Here is a 10,971-nt window from a genome sequence, read left to right on the forward strand (position 1 = left end):
TCTATAACCTGCCCTTCGGGCAAGCCCATCGCTATGTTTTAACGAGCCTAGCGATAGGGAAACTCGTTCTCGTCTAAAGACAAGTTTGTCGCTATTTAATAATTTTAACGAGTCTAACGACAAGGATAACTCGGTCCTTTTCATTTTTAGAGAGTCTGAAAAGGTACATAAAGTCAACTCCAGAATTCCTTTTTTGTCATCTAATCCCTTAAGTCCGAAAAAGTATAAAACAATACAGAAGGGATGAATTTTCGATTGTTTTAACGAGCCGAACAAAACAAGCGCTCGATCTTTTTGTGCAATAACCCCTCAGGTCCAAAAAGATTAAAATCTAGAGGAGGGATAGCTCTTCCAGTCGTTTAACGAGCTGGAAGGCCAAAACTCGGCAAACTTTTCATATTTTACGAGTCAGGAGAAAAGAGCTCAAAGAAGACTCGTCTTTTGAGGAACGAGTGATAAACAGGGATAGCAGCAGATTCCAGGTACAGGTTGGAATATTCCAATCACGGCAGTGTCATAAGGATGGCTAAGTGAAATCACTCTTCGCAGCTGTTCCTCAAAATGGGTAAACAAACATATGGAGATGAACGATTGGCCAAATGAACGGATGGAGGTGAGACTGCAAGAACACAACCAAGGGCTTTTAATATGGCTGTCAAAGGTTACATTTACCAAGGTTATTTACCGGGCTGGGTTCGTTTTTTAACGAGCTTGAACACTGCTCAACCTTATGTTTATTTTTTAACGAGCATGAACTATGTGCTAAAACTGCTCGGATCTTGCGTTTATTTTTTAACGAGCATGAACTGTGTGCTAAAACTGCTCGAATATACCAGTCATAATACAAGAAACGCCTCAGGTGAGATAGCTATTTTTTAAGGAGCTTTATCTCACGAAGCTATGCTCCTATTTGGCAAGTTTTGACTTTTGCCCCACATCCTTTCTTTATGCAAGCTGGAAACGGCTAATCGTACGAGTTTAACGGGTTAGACCTACAGGTTTAAAGGGAGGACCTAAAAATTCAAAAAATAAATAGTCGTCCCGTGCTTGCATTCCAAAAGGTTTGCATGCCCCCAGGTATAAAGTATAATTTCGAGGTGCTGCCTCTTTCTTATTATCCGAAAAATGGTTTTATTTGCTGCCGCAAACTGAACTCTCTTTTCGGCGATGTCTATCATTAGGTTGCTAAGGATGGTGACTACTTGTTGCAGCAATTTCATCTCTTTCTTTGGAGGCTGCCCCTACTTATCCTTCAAAACATATGTTTTAATGGGTGAGGCTTGCCTTCAAAGATGGTGGCTACTTGCTGCCACAAATGGATCTCCTTCCTCAGGAGAGCCTACTTACCTAGACAAGGGGAGCGAGAAGCTGATTATCTCACTCACATAACTTTGACAAAAGAATCTTATTCTAGAACAACCCTCTCTTCCTTCCTTCGGACGGGGTACGGACTAGTCATATTCTTCTGCGGAAATTAACTTTATACCCAAGGTTTCCTCTGCCCAAGGTAGGCCAGGGTGCATGCCCCCTGGGTCCCAGTTACATCTTTCCGAATCACTCGCATTCATCGGGAAGCAGAACTGGGGGTGGAGGCATTCCTTGAGTGAATAAACCGTTAAGGGATGGTATTTGACTATTTGCGATGCGTGATCCTGGAAATGAAAGTTGGTCTACGAGCTTGACCATTCTTCCTTCGTGCGGAAAACACATAACTCTGAAGAGTGAGGACACTATTGCCTCCATGCAATATATATAGTCTCGTCCAAGGAGTAAGTTATACACCAAGGGTCCTTGGACGACCATGACGTTCATATGAACTGTCTTCCCCTTCAATGTAACAGGAACATTGGGGAGAATCCCTAACGGGCGACTGGTTCCTTTATCAAAACCTGATAGATTTCTCATCTCAGGTAAAAGCGCCGGGGAACCCAGTGCTTTCCAAGCAATAGAGGAAAGGATACTCACAGAAGCCCCTTCATCAATGATAGTTCCAGCCATCACCATTCTGTAGATTTGGACGATGATTCTGAATGGGATACTGGCTCGTAACCGGGGTCTGCCTAGTTGATTCCAATCAAAGGACACAACCAGGTTGCTTGGTGGTGGGACCGAATACACGGCCGGATACGACCCTGACGATGTTCCTTCCTGCGATAAAGGAATGGGCGCGTTGCCCTGATGCTCATCAGAGTCTGTGTTCATGAAAAGAATCTGGATGGTGTCCTCCTTATTCTCTTCAGTGAGGGTGTCATTCGAAGATGAATCTTCAACGACGGTGTCATTTGAGGATGAAACCTCTGAAGGAAGAACCGGGTCAACTGCCGTTTCGACCTTTAGACTTTCGTCTGGTCTGGATTCAGTAGGTTCATTCTCAATGACGGACACTTCAGCTGACCACTTGAGCGGGCCAGCTGGATTTTCAACTATCGAGGGATTAGGCACGAGTTTTTGGTATCCAGGAGGAAGTCGTAACGGTGATACCGAACGATCTTCCAAAACTCTCTTCGCCTCATCTAAGAATGGACATCGGTGGATGGCGTGATCGCCTTCACACAACATACAGGGTGATCTTGGTCTCCCTTTTCGTCCTTCACTCTCGCTAGTCGATGGACTGCAATCAACATGACTACCAGAGGTTGATGCTACCGGATTGTGCAACCTGGGGGACCAGTCCCTTAGTATCCGGGGAATACAAGGACAATCACGATGGAAGTGGGTCCCTTTGCAAATGACACATGGCAATTTAGGCCCGGTCGGTGCAGTGTGTGGATTTTTGTCAGATGTCTTTTGCTTGCCCCCAGTCGCCTTCGCCATAGGCCCCTTCTGCTTCTTTTCTCTCTTCTTCTTTTCCTTCTTCTCCATGGGAGGCTGACTTCTGCCGGCTCTACCCTGCGAAGATGAAGGATCAGAGGAAGAATTGTAAGAGGTGGAAGGCTGGTGGGTAGCTCGAGACTGGTCTGACTGTTGATTCGACTGCTCAGGATTAGTGGCGATTTGAACTACATTAGTTGAAAAGAGCCATACAGGTAGGCCAATTGTCAATCCTGGAAGTGACAATGTGGCCATATGAGGCGCACCAACATCTCCCCAAGAGGAGAAGGGATTGGGACTTCCACCAAGGTGACTTCCTTGGTTTGTGGGCTCCATACTTTTCAACTGAAAGATCAACGTGGGAATAACAGGTGATTATGTTCCGATTAAAATAAATTTTATTAACGACGCTTTAGACACAACTTTGCTTTTTCATGTTTTAAGAGTTGAGAAAAAGCTAAAGATGACTCTAGTCTCCTTCGATGTTTTAACGAGCCCGAAGTGACAAATGCTCGGATGGACTTTTTCAGTTATAGAGTTTGAAAAAGGCCAAAAGAAACTACTCTGGAGTTCTAGGCAGAGGGTGCGCCAAACTTTTCGCGAAACCACAGAATACGTTTTACGGTACGGGTGGTCGATCTTCGTGAATGCTGTGTTTACTGCATCGCGATCAGTAGGGCGGCCGACACGGCTTCCTATGGATAAAGGCTTTGTTCCTATAGGGGTCTCCCAATATATACGCGACGGTACGTGGGAGCACAAGTCCGTATTAGTGCCACCGACTCTCAGGAGGAATCACCCACCTTCGTAGAGATCGACAGTCACTACGTTTAACGACGCCGGAACACGTGTCTACCTAGACCTCTATGTGTTTGCGTTATGTTTCAAAGCGTTGTTATGTAAATTGGATTTATTTTAATGTTGATCTTGCTTAGCAGTTTGCCTTTAAGGATCACCACGAGATGTATATGACAAATTCCTGATGCAGTCTAAGATGAGAAGCAAACTTTTCAATCTTTCAACTTTGAAAATCTTAACTACTGAGGGAGAAGAAAGGCAAATCTTTTCACACAGATCATAGAGCACACACTAATGCAAAATTTCCTAAATCGTCATGCAAGCAGTCAAATGCAAAATGCACAATGCATGTATTTTCTTTTCCCTTTCTTAATGTTGATGTATTACAAAAAGAAAGTTGTTATATAACTTTGATTTCGATTTAAAGCGAAAACAAACAAGCTTGTCCAAAGTCAAAAGACACCTTAAGGTTTACTTGTTTAATCACTGGAAATACATGAAATCAAACCATAATGACGAAAGTAAAAAGACCAATCAGCTATGGACAGCAAACAAGCTAACTCTTTAGACCAGCAAAATGCCTAACACAGGTTCAGATCTAAGAGGCCAAAGCAAGACTAGTTCACTTTCGTTATAGGAAATTGTAAATGATGTAAGAAATACAAAAGAACAAGTACAGTTTCGTTATATAACAGAGGCAGAATGATGGCAAGTAAGGTTGGTTTCAGAATAGGTACAAGACTGGTAACTGGCTGCAAAATCTATAGTGAAAACAGGCAAGAAAAAGGGAGGAAACCCCAAATGCACCAAGCAAAATTGGGCCAACGCAGGTGCTGCACAGCCAGTCTGGATCTCAGCGCAGGTAGCCCCTTCGGGACCTGCGTTGCAAAGCAGGTAGCCTGTGTACTACCTGCTTTGGAAAACGAAAGTTGCGTTTTCTCAGTTTCCGGGTCACAATTTTCTCAAAAATTCACAGTTTTTGCTCAAATCAGAAGCTATCAGTCAAGCACACACTAAGGGATGACAAGGAAGATGAAAAGCTATCACTAAGAGCTTACAAGGATCCTTGTAGATCAGCTCTTCAAATCATGAACATGCTCAGAAATGAGCTAGAGTAGCTGCCCTCTACTTCGCTTTTGATATAGTCAAAAGCTTTTCGGTTTGGTACTCTCTTGTTCAGGAAATGAATAGCAAAATACTACAAACAATCAAACAGATACGATCCCCAGTGGAGTCGCCAGTTTGTTGTAGGGAAAAGTATCCGATTCGGATGACCCTATCCCACTCTAAGGGTGATAGTACCTCAGCAACAACTGTAAAGAAAACTACTTAAGGTTTACTTCTTTATGAAAGCAAGAGAGAATGAAGAAATGCACTAACCGTTGTCTTGCGCTTAATGTCGAATCCAAACTCTTCTCTTTGCTTGCTTGCTCCCAGCTCCTTGCTCTTTTGCTGGCCCAGCTACAATGAGATCCTGCAAAATAACAAAGAAGGAAACTACAAGAAGCATGCAATCATAACTGATTCAAGGATTAGCATAAATCAAATATACAATTATCACAATACATCATTGAAACAAGTGCATATAGAAGAACCTCAATAGCTTTTATTAATGGAAGAAGTAAAGTTCTGAGAGTGTTACAACCATTGAAGGCCCCAATCCAGCAACACCTCCCAGCAGAAAGAATTTCTCCTCTTCACCTCCTTCAAGCAATCACCCAATAGTTCTATAGTGAAACCAACATCATATCATTACTTTGCACAAAATTCCAACCTCCTGAGCTCATAGGAGAGAGCTCAATATATAGATGAATTGAGAAAGGATGAGTCAGCTTGCAACAGATGTGTAGCTGCCTCGTGTCCTCTCTCTCTTCAGTTGATCTTCAGTTCTTGAGTCCACTTGGAGAACCTTGCTTCCACTTGGAGAAACAGAGCCTCTGACTCATCACAAGGCGAAATCCCTGATCCAAGTGTCATTTTTGGAAGATTCCAGAGCAATGACTCAGTGTGCCACTTGTCCCATCTCGCTCAGCGCAGGTGGCCTTTGTTCTACCTGCTTTGCAACGCAGGTACACCATGGAGGAGTTGAGTTTCAGCGCAGAAGCCTAGTGGAGCACCTGCTTTGATTTCAGGATTGCTTGTTTTTGAGTGTTTTCAGGTGGAGAACTGATCTGAGAGCTGTTGGTTTGCTGACCTTGTTCCTCTAGGGGTAGGAACATCATGTTTAGGGACTTTGGATCCCTTGGATTATTGACAATTCATGCCTGATGCTGCAAGGCACAAAATTGTCTATAACAGGAGGTCAAGCGAAACCAAAAGCTCATGAGAGCCAGAGCCGAGAGCCAGAACCAAGAGCTAGAGCCAAGAGCCAGAGAGCCGAGAGCTAGAGCCAAGAGCTAGAGCAGAGAGCAGAGGCAGAAGCCACGAGAGGTTGGAGGCAGAACAACAAAGAGATCAAATGATCAAGCTATTTCTAATGTCTGAAGTGTGCTGAAGACAGAAGAAGGAATTCTAGAGACAGTAAAAGAATTTCGAGAGAGTTGGTGCAAGCTAGAGCTCAAGATAGCTCAAAGCGCTGACTGAAGGAGTCTAGTCTATAGAAGCCTAGATCTGTCTACAGAGTAAGGACAGCCAAGGGTAAGATGGTATTCTAAGCCCATAGGTTTAGTTTGTAAACCTATGGAGTTAAGTGTGGAACTTGTAAAATAATTTAAGCCATAATCCCAAAGAGCCTAATCGAGTTGATTAGAGCTCAAGGAGACGTAGCCCAAGATATCAGGGTGAACTCCATATTATATTGTTGTCTCACGTGTTTGCTTATTTGTTGCATTGTATTTACTGTTATGTGTGTTTCACATCAGCATAAGCAAATGTACATAAGCACTTGAACAGTCTAAAAACAAACACAAGCATACACCTACAATACAAGAAAAAAGGACATTGGTGAGGGGCGAAAAATGTCACCATAAACTCATTGGTGACGGTCAAAAGAGCCTTCATCACCAAAATCTGAACGTCACAAAAATTGGAGTCGCCAAAATTATAGGTGTTGTAGTGACATTCAAGGTCCGTCACCAATAATGATTTATAGTGACGGATAGTGACCGTCACCATTTCATATGAGCAATGGTGACAGACCATAGCCTCTGTCACCAAAAACTAAACGTCACCAAAGGTGGCGTCGCCAAAATTATAGGTGTTGTAGTGACATTCAAATTCTGTCACCGATAATGATTTATAATTATGACAGATAGCGACCGTCACCATTCCATATGAGAAATGGTGACGGAACATAGCCTCTGTCACAAAAAATTGAGCATCACCAAAGGTGGCATCACCAAAAGTATAGGTGTTATGGTGACATTAAAGGTCCGTCACGAATACTGATTATAATGATGGATAGTGACCGTTACCATTTCATATGAACAACAACGATTTATTGTGATGAATCTTTCATGGCCGCCACTATTGGTGCATATATATGGTGATGTTCATTGACCCTCACCAAAAGCCACATTGCCATAAGTATAGGTGTTGTGGTGACATTCAAGGTCCGTCACGAATAATGACTATAATGACAGACATTGACCGTCACCATTTCATATCAACAACAACAATTTATGGTTACATACCTTTTAGGTTCGTCACTATTGATGCATATATATATGGTGGCGTTTGTTGACCGTCGCAATTTCATATTTTGGTGACGGTTGAAAAATGTCACCAAATCTCATTGGTGATGGTCAAAATTTCATTCCATATGGATCATGTCAGGGCACGATGGAATTGAACCACCAACCTCTTACTTGTAAAGCAGGTTCTCTTCCATTGAGCTAGCACCCTTTAAAGAATTAGACTTTTAAAACTAGACCTTGAAACTTCATAAATTGTAAATTATACAACTTTCAATAAATTAAAGTCTCGACAATATTTTACTAAACAAGCAAAGCAACATCGAAGCTGTAGGTCCCTACCTGATGGTTATGGAAGTTATGAAAAGTGGGTGGAGGGAAAAATAATTTTGTATAAGAGAATCAATATGTTCAGTTGAATACTCAATTAGAAGTGAAAGTATGAAGACATTTATAATCTATAAATGACCTATAACTAGAAAATGCACCAAATATTACAAAGGAAATGTCATAAGTTGATAACATATGGAAGAAGAACATTGATGAAGATAGATGCAATATGTTATAGGTTGAGTGAAAGAAAAATCTCAATGTTGTTGTTGTTTGGTGTTTAGATATTTGAATGATATCTAAACTTCTGTGCAAATGTAACACGGATCTCGGGAAGCCATGAACAACATATGACAAAAAAATATTATATATATATATATATCCCCTTTACATTAACCAACACGCAATTTGGAATTTCACAAGTCCACATGACAGCAACCAACAAATAAAAAAAAATTGACTTGGACAGAAAGCAATAGCTTCACCTTCATTCTTGAGCTCCTTCTGTTTATTTGAATTTGACTCATGACATTCTTTATCTGACAAGGAATCAAAATCGTCGCTAGTATTAAATTCATCCAACACGGACTTGGATATCCCACTAACATCTGCGTTTTTGTTTCCATGCCTGAAAACCATGGAGTTTCTTGTTGATAGTAGAATAAGATGTGTGCCTGTTGCTCAAGAACAAATTCCTTATTAACCATTGTTACTTGAAAAAAAACAAAAGAGACAACACAATATCAGTGTACACAAAATACCCTACCAAAATATAATCATAACTTCGCAAATAAGTCTAAAATATGTTCTTAATTAATAAACTTTGTATTTGGAAACATTGTTTCTTTATATTTAAAAAAAAACCATGTTGTAAAACACTTCTGTCTATTTATCCAGGCAATTATATCATAGCATATGTCACACAGTAGCAATCTACAGTACCTAAAGTAAAAAGACAAATTTGCTCAAGAAAATAGATTTAGAAAAGAGATTTGAAAACTATAAGTTTGTCATCAAAGCTTTACTTAATTTAACAACAAACTAGTTGGAGTTTGAAAATCAAAATCATTCATAGGAAATGAATAGGACAATGGCCAAAGTCATTGTTCATACAAATAAAGCTAGAGTCATTATTTCCATTGCAGATAATTGAAATTTGGGCAGTGGTCTAACAATTAGAGCTTATTTTCTGGGAAGACTCATCAATACCATCATTTTTTTTCCATGGTCTGTTGTGTCTCTAGATCCAGATCAGATAGCTTGCCATTCTGAAGTTATACCTTTCAAGTACTGATTTCTGGTTCACCCTTTAAAACACAATTCTACCACTCCATTTTATTTTGTTTTGTCAAGAGAATTGGCAGGACCTTCCCATCCTCTGTTTTACATAATCAATAACTAGCCATCAATGATATAAAGAATAACACATACACAACAAAGGCCAAAGATGTTCTTGTTGTATACCTATGTTCTAGGACTCATCTGACCTTACTGGCGCAAAGAGCTCACCCTGAAAAAATAACATCCACATGGAATTTAGAAAAAAAAAATTAAACCAAGCTCCAAGTAAACCAAGCAAAATATGAACATCGTTTTAATCAATAAAATCTCTGACTTAAAATAAAAGTGGCCTAGAATTGAATGTTATATCAACTATGTCAAGTAACTAACATCGGGTGAGAAATAAAATCCATGCATATTCGATTAGTGAAATAATTTGTCTCGTAAAGCTCAAAAACATATGACTTAGAGCTAAGAAACGCAAATAAATGACTTAGAACTAAGACATGAGGTTGCCATTTCAACCCTATCATTAAATAACTCTTCTTTATGTCACTTACCATGAAACTTTTTTTGATACCAGGTGGAAGTGGTATTGTAACATTAGCCTCTGATAGTCTGTTTCCACGACTACTTCTCAAGATCCGCTCCATTGCCAACATTTGGGGCTAGATAAGATACATGCAAAAACCATCAATGAAAATAAAATCTACATCCTTGTAAAAAAATGGGAGGAAAAAAATATCCACCAATTGAAACAGACTGTAGGATACCTCATTCCTGCAACATGATTATCTTGTCATGAACAATAAAAAAGTAATCAGGGGAAATGTAATATTTTCCACATTTTGACAATGAAATCTTTTGCATATTCTATGAACAATTGATGAAAAAAGTCAGCGAAAGCTTGTCAGCATCAATATTATAGTAAAACATAAAGGAACCACTCCAACACATATATAATCCTAAACAAAAGTATCTATACATATAAGTATTTATTGAGGACATTGTGTTTTGTGAAAATCTGGAAGTCAAATCTTTGAAATAACACAATTTATGGTACCACTGCCTTATGAAGTCCATTCATTCGAGTATTTATGAAGTCCATTCAGGAATTTATTCAAAGTTTAAAGTTCAAACAATTAACATGTAGCCTAAAAAAACTCAGATTTGAAAAGGAGATAACCCAAAGATGTAGAGTATATATCTCACATTTATATATCCTAATTTCCAGACATTGAAATGACACTTTTTAGCATACTATTGTGAATTCAGCCCAAAATGCTAGAAAAAAATATTGATGGTTATTTTGCTAATATAGAAGTTTTATACATGCATTTATTTAAATAGTTAGCTTGCAATGTCAAACATATCTAAGGATGCACACAATACGTTGCATCTTTAGCGCTAGTGTGTGAACTTGAGACAGTGAAGTCCAACATTAACAGTTTTCCTACAATATGCACTAGCAGAATAGGTGAACAATAGTATTGTAGGTATGTATTATGAATATATGTATTGCAGGCCAATAAGAGTATGGTTGGAACATTCATGTCCAACCCTTCCAATTTTGCCTATAATTTTCACTGGTATAATAGGTGAATAATAGAACTGTAGGTGTGCATTCTGTATCACTTACCTAAATCCAACACGTTTAGCATAGAAATTTCAAAGAATATGTCAAGAACTAGTAGGTAATTTGCAAAATGAAAGAGTTGGCTTGATTGTTTCTGGAGAATACTAGATTCTTACATTGTCCAATGTAAATTCATGACACTTTTCCAGGCTTAGATGGAACAAAAAGGAACCAAGCTAGAAGGTTATTTAAAGAATCCTTACTTAGCTAGGGTAAAATGTTAGCCCTTTTCTTGTCAAAAAGCATAAATGTAAAAACTTTAAGAAATTCAGTGAAGAGACTATAGAAATGTTCTTATCAGACCACTAATGTAAACAAAGCTAAGAAATATTCTTTGTATAAGAGATATTCATGGTCAAATTAACAAGAAAGTGACCTTTTAGCATAGTTAATGCACTAGTGCTCATGTCGTAGTGTCCTAGGGCATGCTAGGGACTATAGGGAGTGCTCATGTACATCTAGAGAAGAGGTGGGGAGACATCG

The sequence above is a fragment of the Pinus tabuliformis genome, chromosome Q, assembly GCF_031772625.1.
Source record: "Pinus tabuliformis cultivar Carrire ecotype Pingquan chromosome Q, CPIR1, whole genome shotgun sequence".
Lineage (NCBI taxonomy): Eukaryota > Viridiplantae > Streptophyta > Pinopsida > Pinales > Pinaceae > Pinus > Pinus tabuliformis.